Raw genomic sequence first — 19,854 nt, forward strand, 5'->3', positions numbered from 1 at the left:
TATTACAAGTCTACTTACGTGTAATAGACATAAGTCTACTTACGTGTAAGACTTATTACAAGTCTTGGTTTCATTTCATTTGGACATAGAATAATAAAATAAGAAAATCATATAATTTTCTTTCTAATTCAAACCATTTTAAAAACAGACGCTAAAACTCAATCCAACAAAGTTTCTTGCGACCAAATCAATTCTAGCGAGAATTAATAGCAACTTAGCAACACAAAATTTTATGGTTCTAAAGGAGTACGGTGTAACCTTTTCCAAGAATATCATACGGATTTTTCCCTACTCCGGGTATGTTAAGGCTATCCCTTCTTTCTTTTTGGCATGATCCAAATTATACAGAAGAAACGAGCAAACGCACAGTTTTCATAAACGACTCTATTCATAAAAATACTAGGGGTCTCTATGTTCTTGATTCCCCATGTGACATATTATTATATCTCCTGTTCACGGGTCTCAGAATGATACGCAATTGATAAAGTTTATCCGAAAGGTATATTGAGATTATTAACATATTTCCATGAATTTCATTCATTTATACATGTACATTGACACATGACCAGATGGTGTTATATACGCGTATTTATATGTATATATATTTATATGGGTTATGGAAAAAGGTTACGGCATTATATACGCACCACCACCTGATCAGTTAGTATAATTTAATGATTTTGACCACAGAGACCGAGATGATGTGATGGGATGACCTCAGAGGCTTGATGATATTATGTACACCTATACCTATGCATGACACGACATTTATACGCACGTGCATGACATTATAAATGTTTTAGGATTTACAAAGTGATTTAGACTTACAGTCGAAATTCTTTATTTCATGTTTTATCTATGTCTATTATGTACTGATTTTTATGCCTTACATACTTAGTACATTATTCGTACTAATGCCCTATTCCAGGGGCCTGCGTTTCATGCCCACAGGTGCAGATAGGCAAGTTGATGGTCCCCCTTCTTAGTATCCCCGATCAGCGAGAGTTGACGTGTTCCACTTGATCCGGAGCTGCTTTTGATTTTGGTATGATATGCTTGTATACATATATAGGTATGACGCGGCCCAGTCCCGTCCTTGTACAGTTGTATTTTCTATTAGAGATATGTAGACAGTTATGTATAGTTTGATAGTATGTAGCCTTGTCGGCTTCCAGTTTTGGGTATATATAGTTGTCTATAGCATCTTTATCGGCTCGCCCCACTGTATTTCGTATGTATATCTATATATGTCTTTTGGGCAGGTTTCCCTCATAAATACTATTCATGTTTATATCTTAGACATATGCTTAAGGATGTTCGACGGGTAAGACTCGGGCATCCGTCGCGACAGTCCCCAGACGTCGTATTATGCAACAAAAACTCACAATTGCAACATCCCGCTCCATCGCAAATGCGGTCCTAGCTTCGTATTGGCGAAGCTGACCAACTCAGCACTATGTTGCAAAAGCGAAACCTAGCCATCCGCAAATGCAATAATTTTTTCAGATTTGCGAAGCATACCTGCCCATCCCATATTTCACATTTGTGAGCCTGACATCGCAAATGCGAGGCTCCAAATTGTAATCAGGTCTTCGCAAATGCGAGACTTGCAACATTACACCAGCAACTGCTATGCTTCAATAGTTCCAAAATCAAGCAAACCTAATCTGAAACATCACCCCAAGCCCCTCGATCTCCAATTCGAGCATATATACAAGTCTAACAATATCATACAAACTGGCTCGCTCACTTAAATCATCAAAACAACATCAAATATCAAGAATAGATCGTCAAAACTCGAGAATTTCAAGTTTAAAACCAAAATTTTCAAACTTTCACATAATGCACTGTAACGACCCGGTCAGTCATTTGAGTATTTACATTATGTTCGATGGTTCGAGGTCAAGAGTAGCTTCGTGTGATATATTATCACTTGCCTGTATTATCGGTTTTTGTTTTCGGGTGATTCGGAATTGATTTGGAAGAATGAGTCTCATTTTAGAAGCTTTAAATTGTAAGAGTTGACCTAATTTGACTTTTTTTGTATTTGAGCTCGAATCAGAGTTTTGATGGTTCCATTAGGTTCGGATGGTGATTTTGTTTTGGGGGTATGCCCGAATTTGCGTTTGGAGGTTTCTAGAAGGTTTTAGTGTTAATTGGCGAAAGTTGACAATTTAAAGGGTTGGAAAGTTCATAGATTTGATCAGGAGTTGAATTTGATGATATCGAGTTCGGATTATTATTCATGGAGTTGGAATAGGTTTGTTATGTAATTTGGAACTTCTGTGCAAAATTTAAGGTCATTCCGGGTTGATTTGACATGATTCGGCACGAGTTTTAGAAGTTGAAAGTTCAAACGTTCATTAAGTATATTAGAGGTGTGATTCGTGTTTTTAATGTTGTTATGGGTAATTTGAGGCCTTGAGTAGGTTCGTGTTATGTTTTGCGACTTTTTGGTATGTTCGGACGGGGCCATGAAGGGCTTGGGTGAGTTTCGGGGTGGTTTCAGACCATTTTGGGTGGAGTTTGTGTTGCTTATTGCTGGTGTATCTGCGGAGCATCACGATCATGGAGTTAGGCTCGCGATCCCATAGAGGAAATTAGACTGGGCTTTTTTATCTCTTAGCCTTCGCGAGTATTAGGTCGCGTTCGTGGAGACTGTGAAACTTGAGCTTCGCGTTCGCATTGGTGAGGTCGCGTTCGTGCTGGAAAGTTAGGAGCTGGAGAACCCTTCTTCGTGTCCGCGAGACGCGTGTCGTGTCCACATAGTGTTGGCATATGTGGTCATCCCGTTCGCGTGGGAAGCGTAGCAAACACGTAAGGCAATTTTGTGGTTATGCATTTTTGTTCATCGTGAACGCGATGATTCTTCCGCGTTCGGGAAGGGTATATCTGGAGCAGATCTATAAGTACTTTATTTCGGACCCTTAAGTTATTTTATCACATTTTGAGTTAAGAAACTCGTATTTGGGCTATTTTGGAGAGATATTTCACCATATGAATTGGGGTAAGTATTTTCTATTCGATTTTAATTATATTTCATGATTCCATATTCGATTTTAGCATTTGATTGATGATTTTAGACGAGAAATTGGGGAGTTTTGTCTAAATTTTTCTAAAGTGAATATTTGAGATTTGAACACCGATTTGGAGTCTGATTTGAGTGAAATTAGTATGGTTGAACTCGTAATTGAATGGGTTGTCGGAATTTGTGAGTTTTGTCGAATTTCAAAGTATGGGCTGTGGGTTGACGTTTTGGTCGGCTTTGAGTATTTGATTAAAGATTCTACCTTTATCATTTGGATTGGATTTCTTTGGCATTATTTAATGTTTTGAGTTGCTTTTGGCTAGTTTCGAGCCGTTCGTAGGTCGATTCGCACGGGATGACGTTTCAAAAGTATTGTTTGGGTTGCTCGATATATGATTTGGCTTGTTCGAGGTAAGTAACATTTCTAATCTAGGATTTGAGGGTAATCATCCCTGGGAAATATGTTATATTTGATGTGTTGGGGTGACGCACATGCTAGGTGACGGGCGTTGGGCGCACCGGGGTAATCATGATCCGAGTTGACTTCTAGACTATTACCAGACTGTTTTGTTGTTATGTCTTGTTAAATCCGTGTTCTTTCTACTTGTTTGATTATCTAAACTGTTATTCATGTTAGAAATAATAATTCGGCTACGTGATTATTTGGTTGAGACCTAATGAGACTATTTTTGTTATTTTGGGTTATCTAATTTAATTGTAATTATACACTCAGTCGTGATTCTTTATTTACATATCATATCTCAGTCTCTGTTCATTACTCGTTATTACATCACACGTTGTTGTTACTTTTCGTATGTGGTACTATTTGGTCCGAGTGATTTGAGATTGTTAGCCCTTGAGAATTGAGAGGCTAATGACTGAGGTGGGCCTGAAAGCCATGTTGAGAGAGTGTTATTTGGATCGGGTTGCACGCCGCAGCAGACTATATTTGCTTTATTATTATTATTATTATTATTATTATTAGGTTGCATGCCGCAATAGACCTTATTGGCTTATTATTACTATTATTATTATTATGTGGATCGGGTTGCACGCCGCAGCAGGCCATATTGACGTTTGATTAGCGCTTTGGCAGAATCCACCCCTCCAGAGTCTAACATACCAGCAGTGAGCACAACCAGAGTGATATATATATATATATATATATATATATATATATACACGTGTTTTGGTGAGATATTTTTGAGCCAGACACCCGTACAGTGCTGAGTGTGGGGGGGGGGGTATTGAGTCCGGCAACTTGAGTGGACTGAGAGTGAGATTACTTGATGATATCTCTGTGAAATTATTTACTTGGCATATAGGCATAGAGATGTATCTTTCTCATGCTAGTTGGTAATGTGACATTGATGGTTGACTTGTATACTTGACATGTAGACATAGAGACGTATTTTTCTCATGCTAACTGGTAAACGAAGATTCTTATTTGATGTTGGGAAATTGGAAACAAATACAGATCTTTTGATAAACTCATCTTTAAATTGATTCCAGTGGTAGTATTTGGACTTGGACTATTATACATGAAAAGCATGTCTATTTTTCCATAATTGTGAACGAGTTGAGCATAATCTTTGAGTTATCATTTTTTCTGCCTTCATTATATTATTTCGAGTTAATATTGGTCTATTGGTGTTGGACTCTAACCATCTTCCGAGCTCATCACTGCTTTCAACCTGAGGTTTAGGTTTGTTACTTATTGAGTACATGGGGTTGGTTGTACTCATATTACACTTCTACACTATGCGTGCAAATCCTGGAGCTGATGTTACTGTGTATGGCGGGAGCTGACATTGAAGATGTACCTGTGTTCTGGTTAAAGCTGCCACTTGTCCTTGGTAGCTTTGGATTTGCAAATCTTTTTATGTATATTTCGAACAGATGATGTATTTATTTCGTACCAGCTCTGTAAATTTTAAATCTTAGAAGCTCATGACTTGTATTACCAATCCTTGGGAGTTTGTATAGAAATTCAGTTATTTGGCTCATTTACTCTTATTATTCTCATTTGAGTTGTGTTGATTGTTAATTAGTTTACCTTGCGGATCGGGTTAGATGCCATCACGACTAATTGCATTTTGGGACGTGACATGCGCTGAAACGCCCTCGAGTCACCCATGACCCCAACCAAACATGCGTACAAGTCCAAAAATATCATACTAACTTACCGGAGTCGTCAAAAAGTCGATCCGACGTCGTCTACCAAGCCTCATTTTAAGTAAAAAATTACATTTTCTTTGAAATTTCACATAATAGTTTTTTAAAAAACGACACAAACCACGCATACAAGTTATATCTCATCAAATAAAGCTACGGGAGGTGTCGAAACATAAAATAATTTTAAAAAAAAAAAAAAGACCTATCAGGGTCAGGGTCGTCACACATGACTGTTTCGATGTTGTGTTCTCAAATTATTTGCACATATACATGATATAACAATATAGTAGTAGGTTTATCTAAAGTAGCATGAGGATAAGTGTCATAAAAATTAAATGGGATATATTAATATACGGATATATTTCATAAATGGTTAGTCAATTTTTACTTTATCGCATTAAAATAACTAAACTTATTTTATAACGATAACATGACTAATTTCGAGAAAATGATCTTTTATTCCTACCTACAATTTGAATAGGAAATAATCTTATAAAAATTTAGTTATTTTCACAAATCTCTTATGTTATACTATCTCTTGCGTTACTATTTTTATTGATCTTCTAGGAAGAAATCATGGATTACAATTTATTAGACCTTGATCGGCGGCGTACGGACACATGATGTGTTACCCAAAAGACGCTAATTTCTCGCACAAGTATTCATCTAGCAGCTCGTATAGACTCCTCTTCCTTTTTTTCTATCTTTCCTTTCCCAGTCCTCTGTGTTGAAGTCTGTGTTTTGCATTATTGTTAACTTTTCTTACCCTCTATTCCCACCTTTTTCCTTTTCACTTCTTGGCTTTTGTAAGCTGAAAGCCCCTCTTTTTTTAAAAAAAATATTCTCTTTCTTTATGGACCAATTTTGTAGATGAGATGAGTCAACATATAGTGAAAAATAAGAAGATACATAAAAGAAAGATAAGTAGGCATTTGGACATAAAATTGTAATTTTAAAAAAAGTAATATTTGGAGTTAAGTTGAATATTTGAAGTTTGAAATTATGTTTAGACATTCATTTCACTTGAAAAAATGTTACAGTCTTACGAGAAGGAAACAAAAATTTCTGAAAATTTTGAAAAAGTGGTCAAAATCACCTTTTGATTTTTGAAAAACTTATTTTCGAATTTTTTTCAAAAACTTGCGAAATGCTATGGACAAACATGTTTTTGAAAAAAAAAATCAAATTCTTTTTTTTATGGACAAACGGGTCCTAAAATGTGCTTACGTGATGTGAAGTTGTAATACGAGTAACTAATTTTCAACACAAATTTCTCCAAAAGATAAGTAATAATTACCTCGAATCTAAATTTGAGTGTTTGTTTGTTTGTTTTTCTTATGAAAATATGACAAACGTTTAAATCGACAAAATGAACTAACTTAATTTGATTAATATAAATTAAAAAATATCTATAATAGTTTCGTACTGTACCTCTAGTTTATAATTATATGTATTAGTGCACATCGAGTTTTGGTGTTTAACAACTATTTCTTTGGGAATTTTATTCTCTTGTGATTCATGAATACTATACCATTATTTTATTTCAAAGTTTTGGTAAATAAAATAATGTGTATATTCTAATCTACTATAATAGCTAAATAGCTTTCCAATTCAATGCATCTCCCATTTGCTCCTAGTTTCTATTTTCATTTTTAATCGAATAAGATCAGGCAAAAATAGTCAGGAACTTCAATCACACTAATAAATGAAAACTAGCACCAGTAACTGTAGCCTGATGCTAATTATTTCTAAGAAAGTGATACCAATACAATCCAGTGGTCTTTGGAAACTGTATCTAGCCACTAGTATGTGTCTCCATCTAGCTAGTATCAATTTCTGACACTATTATAAGCTCTCAATCTATTACATCTCAATCAATCATAAGTCAACTCGCAAAACCCAAATTGTATATATATGGTTCTGATCGTTGCAGATTTTGTGGTTAATGGCAAAATATAGTTGGCTATTTCTTCGGATTTGGACAGTTTAGTGGGCATTTGGACATAAGAATTGTAAAATTTCGAAATAGAAGGAAAAGTTTTTTTTAAGTGAAAATGGTATTTGAAATTTAGCGTTGTGTGTTTGGAATTGAATCTAATTTTTGGTTGTTTTTGAAGTTTTGTGAGTGATTTGAGTGAAAATTTTTGGAAAACATTTTTTTGGAGTTTTTCAAATTTTCGAAAATTTCCAAAATGCATCTTCAAGTGAAAATTAAAAAATTTATGAACAAACGTTGATTTCGAAAAAAAGTAAATTTTGTTTTGAAAAAAAAGGGAAATTTTCTTATGTCCAAACGGGCTCTTAATGTGTAAGCCGTTTGAAACTTTGACAATATGAAAATTTGTTGTAATATACTATCCCTTTCAATTTAGATGGGTAGTTTGATTCGGCACAGACTTTAAGAAAAAAGGAAGACTTTTGAAACTTATAGTTTTAAAAGGTTAAGAGGTAAAAGCTTTATAGGGCCATGACATTTGTGTGGTTATAAAAGCTTCTTATTAAGAGTAAAATGAAGAGTTTAAAGTTAAATTATTTTCAAATTTAGAAATGTGTCATTTATTTTGGAACAGACTAAAAATGACATTTGTCTAGTTATAAAAGCTTCTTTCATTCTCTTTCTTTTCTGGGATAAAATATAGAACTAAAATACACACACACACACACACACATATATATATATATATATATATATATACACATACATACATACACACACACTCTCTTTTTCTTAAGATAATACTTGTAAACTTTCTAAAACATGTCCCTTCTTTTCTTTGCGGGAAAGTACTATTGATTCTGATATTCTTTCTTATTCTTATTCTGAAAGTGTCATCATATGATCAGTATGGTGGACGATCCCAACCTGATTGCCTGGACTCTGCTCCTGTGGTGTCTCATAGTTCAAAATTCTAGAATGCTCGTGTTCCTATGCCTTACCATACATTTCTATCATAGTGCCCGAATCAACGGCACACTAATCTCCTACTCTGGCACAAGTAATTTCGGAATAACATAAGCCATTAGAGGTGATGAACCCTTTGCAGAAATCTAAGAAACTCCCAAAATAGTTCTTAACAATTCTTAAATCGATTAGCTCCAACCAAAGGTGTTTCATCACAATTCTTATCAAAAAATTCTATAAATTCATACGAAAGAAACTTTCAACACATTAGGATATTCTAAAAAGATATGAAAGTCATGTAGAATGCATGAGATGCTATTTATGAAATACTTGGAAATTCTTATGATATTAATTTCAGATAGTCATCTGAACACTTTTATGCAATTCTAATTGATAACGTGAGTCCGCTCACTCCAATCAAAACCCATATTATCATTCTACGTGATTTAACAATAACTTGTGATATGATATTTGTTAGAAGATAACTTTAGTAAAAGCATTATCTTAACTCACCTTAGTTTTTTTTTTTAGCACTCTCGTTGCTTCATTCCAAGGTATTCAAATTCTCAAATCAATCTCTACACAATTAGTCAAGAATCAATAGTAGAAGTTCCAAAATTTTCAACATTCGAAACTCTAGGTTTGATTCTTCTCAATTTTTAAGGTTTGTAGTTAATCTATATTTTTGTAGTAGTTCTAGGAATGAATATCAACCATAACCTTTTTAATAATCATGGTTGAAAGAGGTTACGAAACTTACCTTGAATTACAAAACCCTAGGTTGGTGGAGAGATCTTATATTGAGTGTTTATTGAGAATCTAGAGATTTCAAGATGGATTATTATTAGAATTGATATTAATCTAGTGTTTGAAACTCTAATCCTTGATGAAAATCTTACCTTTGGTCGATAAGTGGAATCCTAGGTTGTTTCCCCTTCAAAAAGCTCTCCAAAATATTATAGAATAAAATGATTTTCTCCCTCCCAGAAGTGCTATTTTAAATTAGCATTTTAGACCAAATTTGGCCTAGGCATCGCCCTGGCCGCAACATTAAGGGGAAACTTTAGAGACTTGAACTTTTGGGACTGTTTTGGCTTGCCGCGCTACACCTGGTGCCGCACAGGGCACCGCGCCAAGGCATTTTCCAGAATGGTTCCGAAGAGTTTGGGATTGGTTGGGCCATGAATTGTGGTTGTGCTGCTTTACGGGCATGGGGAGTTCGTTGTGTGTTGTGTTTTTTGCTCTACGGGATTGAGTTAATGAAAGGCTTTCGGTTGATGAGATGTCTATCCTACTTGTGGTTCATAGTTAAGGATGGAATCCTCGTGTTTCCATGTGGATCAATATGTTTAGACCGGGCTACGTGTCGCTGTGGGGTTACATTGGGATGAGTTTCTTTGTGATTATTTTGTATATTTTGCTTCTTCCTTGTGGGATGATTTCATAGCATGGTACCGATAGGGAGTTGTACCTGTTGGACTTGTCAAATAGTTCTCTCATATGTCTCTCTTTCCATCTTCAGTTATATTCGAGTTGTTGCTAGTTGACTAAGGATTGGGACGTATGTGACTAGGTGGCATTTGATGTGGCTTGTCGTTCGAATAACTTGTACTGGATGAGATGAAATCATTGGACCTAGAATTAGTGCAGTTGGACATGGATAAGGTATGTTTGGAAAAGAATGTTGTTGATCAGCTTATAGCTTGACATTGGTTCTTGTCGAGCAAGAGAACTCCACGACTTGTTGATTGGGTGAGTGGTTGTGAGTTTTCACATGTTTCTTATATCATTAGCAGTGTCATGAAGGCTTGGAACAAAGATTTATTTGATATGATGTTATTTACAGGTACTGGGTTTTGTAATGGGCAGCTATTGTGGTCAGAGATGTTGTTATGGACATATAAGCGATGAGTTACGGCGTGTGGTTGCACCATATGAATATATTTATGATTTGTTGTAGCTGGTTGAGGTCGATACATTGTGTATATGTGGGAAACATGTCTTAGGAAGAGACATGGATGTTGAACTTTGGGTATAAGGCTTATCAGTTAAGGTTGAAGGAATAATCTTCAGTCGAGATTATATTGACGAACTTATATGGACTGAAGTGATGTGGGATCACCCTGCGTATATGTATGGAGTTACCGGTCTAGATTTTGGAGTCCATTTTGTACATACAGACTTGATGGGTAGGTCGGGACCCTATTCTGACCATGATACAGTTCTGTTATCACTATAGGCTTGTAGACGAGTTTTGTATATGTTGTATGTCAGTATTATGGCCTTGCCAACCTTGTGTACATGTTCAGTTTGGTATTGTTGGTTGTAGATGTTCATGGCAATCTCGTCGGCCTGCACAATTATGTATATGAGCTTTTGGGTATGTTTACCCCCTCAGATGAGATAGACGTTATTTTTATATGATTCATAATATGGCCCCGTTGGCCTTGATTGATAAAGCCAGCTTGCAGGTAGACCTCATCGGCCTAAGCTGAGGGCCACCCCTCTGGATTTTACAGTTATAGAGTGGTACGCTCGGACCGAGTATGGTACCGGGTGCTGGCCACGCTTTCCCAAGTTGGGAGCGTGACAAAAACATATAAAAATAGATTGTCACTTTGTAAGGAAAGGATCAAGAAAGGGCTGCTCACAACAAATTACATTTCCACTAAGCAGGAGTTGGCAGATCTGATTCCAAAGGCCTCGGGACAATGCAACATCAGTCACTATTACCCAAGATGGGAGTCTTTGATGCATTTTACACTATAGGTGGCAAAGGGGTGGGCCGGGCTGGGTCGAGTTGAGTAAAAAAGTGACCGGCCAGTCACCAATGCGGGTCGGTTACTGGTTTTTCCAAACCGGACTTAACGGGTCCGGGCCCATCAGGTCAAATATTGAACCGGAACGGTTCTGGGCCTAAGGGCCCGGGTCGGGCTTATTTAATTATTATTATTTTATATCTTGTATAACTATCGTAATTTATATTAATATAAAGTAAAAATATAAAATTAAAAAGCAATATTATAAAAAGAGTGTTTGAATAAAGGATGGAAAGGCTTTAAGATATTTATATTTGAATATTTCACTAAGAATTTAATATAATAGAATACAATGAAGATGGATAAAAATTGTACTTATAATTTGTAATTTTTTTTGTTTCAAAAAAGTTTGCATTTAACAACAATTAAATTAACGAAAAAGAGTAAATTCAAAGTTTAATTATTAAATATAAATCCAGAATTTCAAAGGTTTTGCATTGCCTTAGTAAGTTCTTCATAATCAATATGCACTTCTTGGCCATCTTCTGGAGTGTTAAATTCAGATGGGTTACTATGTGTTAATATATCTCCAAGTTCCTCATCTTCTGGTTTATCAACATCTTCACGTCCCTGATTTCTTCGTTTCGATCTAATCCAATCTCTGAAACATACTAAAACTTCCAAAGCATTGCTTCCCAATGAGTGACGGGTGTCTCCTAGTTGTTGTTTTGCTTGACTAAATGTACTCTCTGATGCAACAGTTGAAATTGGCACATTCAGCACGTCCCGAGCCATAGCGGATAGAATAGGAAATTGCTTTTCATTCTCATGCCACTATCCCAACAGTGAAAATTCCTTTGTGCGAGGCTCTGTTTGCTTTTGCAAGTAAAATTGAAATTCATCAATGTACTTGCTACTGGTTTGAGTGGAAGAAAATGTAGACCAAATATTATAACCATCAAGGCGTTCATCTCCATTCATAGTAGCAGATGCAGTAGAAGTGGTATAATGTATAGTGGGATTAACATTGCCTACATTAATAGCAGTATCATCAATTATATTTGCATAATAATTATATAATTATTGTAAATAATCATTTAGCTTGTTCATACAACAATATATATCTGGGGTTTAAGTTGGTCTAATCTCCATATAAGTATGTAAAGCATTAATTAATTGGTAACAATTAGACATCTTAATAGAAGGATTTAAAATATCACCAATTAAGTAAATAAGAGGAATTGGAAAGAAATATTTTTTGAATTTTGCTTGCATTATTTCAACAACATCCTTATATTTTTCTTTCTTCTTAAATTCAGAGAGTAGAAAAAAAATTCCAGCTATATGTACTAAAGCCATAGTAACAGTAGGGTAATATGCTCTAGAAAATCCAACAGTAGTGTATAAAATTTATGTAAAAATTTAACAACATCATTAATGGTCTCCCAAGTATTAGTTGTTAACATACGGTTTGGATCAGTACAATGCGCAATAGCAACTTCACTTATCGGCAATTTATATTTGTAGCAATATTTTAAAAATAAGTATGTATAATTCCATCTAGAAACAATTTCATATGGCATGAATTTGGGGTTAAGGTTATGCTTGATACACTTAGTCTTAAATTCCCTAATTCTAGATTGTCTATTATTTCCTTGAATAATACCAACTGCTCTTCTAACATGCGTAATCTCAGTTGAAAATAAATCAAGCCCACTTTTAACAATTAAATTATAAACATGACATGCACACCTAACATGAAAAATTTCGTCAAGTGGTGGTTTCAAATACAGTCTTAATACTGAAATAGCGGCATTATTATTAGAAGCATTATCATAAGACATACACAACACATTTTTATTAAGATTATAAAATTCAACAACTTCGTAAATAGTAATACTTATAAAAAATAGTAGTATGACTTTGATCTTCATCATATTTAAAAGTGATAATACATTTTTGCATACAATAATTATTATCTATCCAATGACATGTAATTATCAAATAATCACCTCCATTAATAGCATGGCCAATATCAGAAGTTAGAGAAACTCTACAAGGAAGGTGGTCAAACAAATAACGTATGTATATCTGATATTGTCCATGAAGTCTAAAGATATCAGATCTACAAGTACTTCTTCTACAAGTACTTCTAGGGATACCTTTAAATAAATGATTATAAATCCTTTAAATATACACAATAATATATGATGAAGAAGAAAAAGAAAAAGGTAGACAACCCAAAGCAATCATTTTTGCTAACTCCTCACTATCCTTCATTTTATCATATTTCATAAGTCCTCCAGTACTAGGGTTTAGAGTTCCTTGATTTTCATCTAAATCAGAGCCTCATTCTATAGGATGAGTAATTTTCATATGTCTACTAAGTGTTACAGTCCCCTCTAAACTTTCTCCAGTCTTATGTTTAAAATCATCTTTACAAAAGTTTGCATCTAACTCTATCAGAATTCTCTATTTCATCAAAATATTTTCAAACTTTACTTATTTTCCTCCGATTAGTAGTCGGGGCCACATGTGATCTACTACTAGCGCCACGACCACCACCCCTGCTACCAACTCTAACACTACTAGGTGTAAGTGGTGTCTCATCTTCAATTTCTAATTCATTATCTTCTATACCGAAATCTTCCTGTAATTGTTCATAATCTATATTATTATCATGTGATATTTCAGAAACATGTGTAGAGTCATTTAAATTACTACTAGATGTTGAAGTAGTACCCCTTTTTCTATTTTTTCGATTACCCCGATTAGCAACCTTATTACACACTCTTTTTACAGTATTAAACATATTGTGAAAATTTAACTACTAACAAAAATTAAATATGCAAATAAAATTATAAATAAGAGAAAGAGTTGGAGGGAGTGCACCAAAATCTGCAATAAATTGAACACTTGATGATTTTCGCAACTCCAATGTTACCACGAAGAAACGTCAATTGTTTCAAAGTTCAAACTTCAAACTTCAAATAATACGATAAATTAAATTCCAAAAAAATGAGAGCCAAATAGTTTATTGCAATTTAGGTGAAGAATGAGAGAATGACAATTGAGAATTTGAGTTTAAAAAATGAGAGATGAGTGAAGAAATGAAGAAGAGGGGGGGGGGGTGTATTTATAGTTTTTTAAAGGGCTAAAATAGTAATTACTAAAAGTGTTATTTTTTTAAAAAAAATTCCCAAAAAGGACTATTTTTGCAAAATATGCGTTGGGCAACGGTCAAATTAGAAGCTAACCATTGTCAACGGTCAAATGAATTTAAAAAATAAATAAATCAGAAAATAGCCGTTGAACCGGTCCGAGTCGGTCCGGTTAACCAGTTCAACAATATTTTTACTATATTGGTTTGGCCATAGTTGATTAGAGTAGGGGTGTTCAAAACCGAACCGAAACCGAAAATCGAACCGAAACCGAAGCTTAATGGTTTATTGGTATCGGGTTAACGGCTTAACGGACGGGGAACGGATTGAAATTTTTTTATTAATGGCTTATCGGTTTGGGGGCGGATTATTCAATTTTCTTAACGGATAATCCGTTAACCCGTTAAGAATATATATATATATATATATATATATATGGATAAAAATGAATATTATATATATATATATGGAAGAAGTGGAAGGGTTTTTTATATATATATATATATATATATATATATATATATATATATATATATTAAATATCAAAAACCCTTCCACTTCTTTCAGTACTCCATCTCTAAGTTCTAACGTCTTATTCCTAAATAATCAGAACCCTTACGTACTATGCATCAGAAGATCCTAGGCTTGGCTTAGCTTAGCTTATTCTCCCACCCTACAACAAGATTGTTTAAGCTGCTGTCTATGGTTCACCTCTGCTTTTGTTTTTTTAAAACTAATGCTTGCTGTCTATGTTTAATAGAAGAACAATAGTGTTGTGCCACAACTTTTTTCACTCTACAACACATGACACACTACATCATTCTTATGTAGGCGTTGACAGACATGTATGTATGGACTCAATGTGTAATTTCCTATTCTGAATTTGTATGCTAGGCGGTCAACAAACAATTAATGAACGCAATATAGATTGAATTAGGCCGATAAACCGTCCAATAACCCCCCGATAAGAGCTAAACCGTTACCAATCCGCCCGATATCTTATCGGGTGGCTAGCGGATTAATACATTTAAAAGCCGATAATCGTTAAGTCAAACCGTTAAGAGTAATTAACCGCCCAATCCGCCCGATAAGCAGTCCTAGATTAGAGGGATAATTGAGTAAAGTTTGACCAAATACCTCGTATCATAGAGTATTGGTGATAATCAAAGATTCCAATGAGAATAATTTATAATGTGTTCCACTGCATTACTTTCTAATTTCTTTTATTTCCTTTTTAATTTTTTGGGTTCTGACATATCCTTATTTTGTCTAATAATAGTCAATTTGACGAATTAGCAGAGAGAAGCAGATTTTATTTTATTTTTAAAAAAAATTAACAATTTCTCTTTAACCTTCAAAGAATTTTTTAACAAACAAGATGCTAAGATAATAAAACGTGCATGAAAAGCTCAGACGATAGCGATTATACTTACTTCTTCATTGAAAGAAATATACATTCAGAGTTTCCATGAATGACCTATTTTAGTTAAGTATAGAGAAATATACATCGAAAGTTGATTGCTCGGAAAGTCATTCAACTCAGGATAATTATTTACGAAAGTCATGTTTTTTGAATGGTAACACAAAAGAAACTCTGTTATGACCATCTTATACACAAGGTCACTCACTGTATTTTTTTCTTATTTTGAAGCTAAATAATTAAAAAGATAATAAGGCACCCATTAAATCATCTTTTTGACCCGCTATCATTTATACCCATTTCATTTTATCTTACACATATAAAGGGGGTGAACTCATTGAATTTTTTTAAAAAGGACTAAATCTAGAAGGAAAAATAAAATTTTAAAAAAGGAAGAAAAAATAAAACTTAGAAAAAGGTAAAACTTGCTCCCCCTTCTGCGCCCCTCCTTCCCCCACCCCAAATTATCATCGTCAGCAAAGTTGCCTACAAACTCAATGTCCCCAGGGCGAATCTTTCTAACTCTCTTTTCGGTGAACCACTATTTTCCTCCAAATACTAACACTTATTTCGATTTATGTAAATCAACAAGCTATTCACAAACGATAAGTTGAAAAAGGATTTTCTTACAAAGTACTTCTTAATTTTTGGCCAATTTCCACTATTTTTTTTATAATGAAAAAGGAAAGATTGTTGGTTCGGAAAATTGGGAGTTTGGTGAGTTGATTTTGTAAAGTTTCAATGGTCATCGGTTTGCTCTTTCCTATTAACTATAACAATAATTAAAAAATGACAAAATCTGATGATAAATGATGGTAAGATTGGATGTCTTTTGATTATAGGAGAGAAGTTTTAGGGTGAAAGAAATGCTTCAGTGTAAAAAATAATGTGGAAATGAGGAGGAAGGGGGACGAGAGGGTTGACTGTTGAGGTCTCTTGTCTTGAGAAGAACGAGAGAGAGGAGGGGGGAGGGGGAGGGGGAGGGGGAGGAACGGGAAGGGCAGGTGGGGGGAGGGAACTTAGAATAACTTTTTTCTTCTTTTCTTCTTTCTTTTCTTCTTATTTTTATAAATTTAATTTTTTTGATCTAACAAGTGACATGGATCTGAGGTGTCATCCACGTCAGGATGAGGATGAGTGAGTAATAGGCACTGTCAGAGGTGTTGAAATTTTATGAAGTATGGGGATCGAAAATTTAAAACCGAACAAGTAAAGGTATTTATCAAACTATTCTGCCTTTTAAAAATAAAATAATAACAACTTTCTTTTAAGAATTGAAAGATCTATACATAGGAAAAACAACAGTTGTAGTGGACTAGGATTTGGACTAATCAGCCATGACAAAGAAAAGGTACATTTTTGTCTGTAATTGAATGAATCATGCAAGAGTAAGGTCCCATTTGGGGGGTCCAAATTTATTTTGATGTGACTATTTGTACTTATTAAGAATTTGGAAGTGTTTAGGGTAATAGGGTACACTAACAAGTAACACCGTACACGTAAATCATCTCCAGATACTGATGAAAAGGAGACCTTTTGATAGATTGTGTATAGCAATTTAATTTAGTTAGCGTTCGGTCATAGATTTTTCAATTAATTTTTTCAAAAATTTGATTTGAGTGAATTTTGGTTTGAAGATGAAAATCTGTTTGGACATAATTTTTCAAAATATATTTCACTCTTTAAAAAAAAAAAAAATTAAATATGACTTAAACCATAAGTTCTAAAAACTATCAAAACTACCCATCAACACAAAACAAACAAATTTGCTAATCTTGTATATGCAGAACCTTCATCGATCCCATTAATTATCCTTATCACAAACCATAGTACAGAACATAGATAAATTTGGCACAATTTTTTATTTTTATAATAAACTACATAATACACTATCCTAAAACTATAACCTGATATTTTAATATCAACTGCTAACAACACAATTACTAGACACTATAATTAGTTAAATTGCAATAATATTACAAGATCCATAAGTCCAAAAGAAAATGATAGAAATTAGCTAGTTGTTAGTTGAGTCATAATAGATGGTGGACTTTTTCATAAAATACAAAAGTTTGGGGTAATTTTTGAAATTGTTAAAAAATTAAACAGTGATATTTTGGGCTAAAAATAAGTCTAGAGTTAGTTTTTGGATTTGAAAATTTTATTTTCAAAATATGCCATGAATAAAATCTATAAACAAACATGTTTTGTCAAAAAAGTTTTAAAAAAAACTAGGCAAAATTTATGACCAAACATGGATTTAAAGTCTTCTCTAGAACAACAAAAATTCCAATATTTGGATGGATGCCTATTCTTTTTTATTTTATTTTATTATAAAGATAGTTATCTTATAGGAGTATATTATATATTTAGGGTTACCATGGACCAATGAGACTGTAGCAAGGTATCCAACATGTACAGATGAACTACAAATATCTGAAATTTCCCTAGCTTCATAAGCAAACACGAAAGGAACTGCTAGATATTGGTCATATTTACTCCTTTACTTTCGTATATTTTCTACATTTAGTCTCAGTGTCACGACCTAAAATCCCAACCTGTCATGATGGCGCCTATTTCGATACTAGGCAAGCTGATAATCTCAATAAACCACAATTTCTTTTAAGTTTAAAAATATAATATTTAAATACAATACAAAATCCCATAAATACTGATACAAACACTCCCCAAAACCTGGTGTCACTAAGTACATGAGCATTTAATATGAATACAAGTCTGGAAAATACGGTCTATAATAGTCTAAGACCAAATACAATAAACAAGGAGATAGGGAAAGAGAGACAAGGTCTTTGAAACACGGCAGCTACCTCTGAATCTCCGAAAAATTAACTGTGCGAGAAAATCAATACACGCTATATCCAGAAGCATCTGGATCTGTATACGAAGTGCAGGGTGTAGTATGAGTACAACCAATTCAGCAAGTAACAATAATAAATGAGGAATTGAAGATAATGACGAGCTACACAGTTATAGTTCATTTTGTAATTCCAATAGAGAGTAGATATGCTTTCAAATCTAGCAGTTTAAGTCAAATCAATTTATACAGTTCAAGTTCATGTAATGCGGATATAAAATCTTTCAGAGAATTTCAAAACAATGACAAATAGAAACTAAGTGCTACAACAATGAGAAGCAAGTACAGCCTCTCAGGGCAACAATCACTCAACTCGTCACAACAGCTCAACCAATCGGCTCTCAACCCTCAACACTCACACTCAATGGGTACACGCGCTTACTGGGGTTGTACAGACTTCGGAGGAGCTCCTACAGCCCAAGCGCCATAATCCGCACGGACAACTCACGTGCTGCACAGATAACTCACGTGCTGCACGGACAATTCACGTGTTGCACGGATAACTCATGTGCTATAATATCCTGCACGGATAACTCACGTGCCATAATATCCTTACCTCACCGTCAGGCACTCAGCCTTACTCAGTACTCAACCTCTCTAGTCTCTCGGACTCTTAGAAATCATAAAGTTCAGCCCAAACAAAGATAACATAGTGTATCAACAAATATCAAGAAAGACTGAGGTATAATATGAAAGAAAAATCATGACTCAGTACAAGACAACAATTAGCAAATAATTCAACAAGTATGCGACCTCTGCGGGTCCCAACAGTACTATAACATAGCCTAAGCATGATTTACAGTCAAATTTCTTTTACACATAGAGAGCATATAGCTAACAATAAATTATTCAACTATACAGTTTCCACGGGACGGACCAAGTCACAATCCCCTTAGTGCACGCCCACACGCCCATCACCTAGCATGTGCTTCACCTCCAAAATAATCACATGACATAAAATTCCGGGGTTTCATACCTCAGGACCAGATTTAAAACTGTTACTTACCTCAGAGCGTGAAATATTTTACTCTGATATGCGTTTGCCTCGCAAATCGGCCTCCGAATGCCTCGAATCTAGTCACAAATAATTCGTTTCAGTTAATAAAATTCATTGGAATTAATTCTATAAGAAAATACAAATTTTTCATAAAAATCCAAAATTTAGCTCAAACATCGCTCGTGGGGATCACGTCTCGAAACTCGACAAAAGTTACAAAATTCGGAAGCCCATTCAATCATGAGTCTAACCATACCAACTTTACCAAAATCTGACCCCAACTCGACCCTCAAATCTTCAATTTAAACCAAGAGGGTTTTCAAATTTTTTCAAATTAATTCACCAATTAAATGATAAAAACAACCATGGATTCGGGTAATTTAACCAATATTGAGTTAAAAACACTTACCCCGTTGTTTTCCTTGAAAAACTCCCGAAAATCACCTCTTCCCGAGCTCCAATCCATCAAAAATGGAACTTAAACTCTCTTCCCAGTCATTTGCTCTACGTGATCGCGGACTTTCCCACGCGATCGCG

Source organism: Nicotiana tomentosiformis, chromosome 9 (assembly GCF_000390325.3).
Source record: "Nicotiana tomentosiformis chromosome 9, ASM39032v3, whole genome shotgun sequence".
In the NCBI taxonomy this organism is placed as follows: Eukaryota; Viridiplantae; Streptophyta; class Magnoliopsida; order Solanales; family Solanaceae; genus Nicotiana; species Nicotiana tomentosiformis.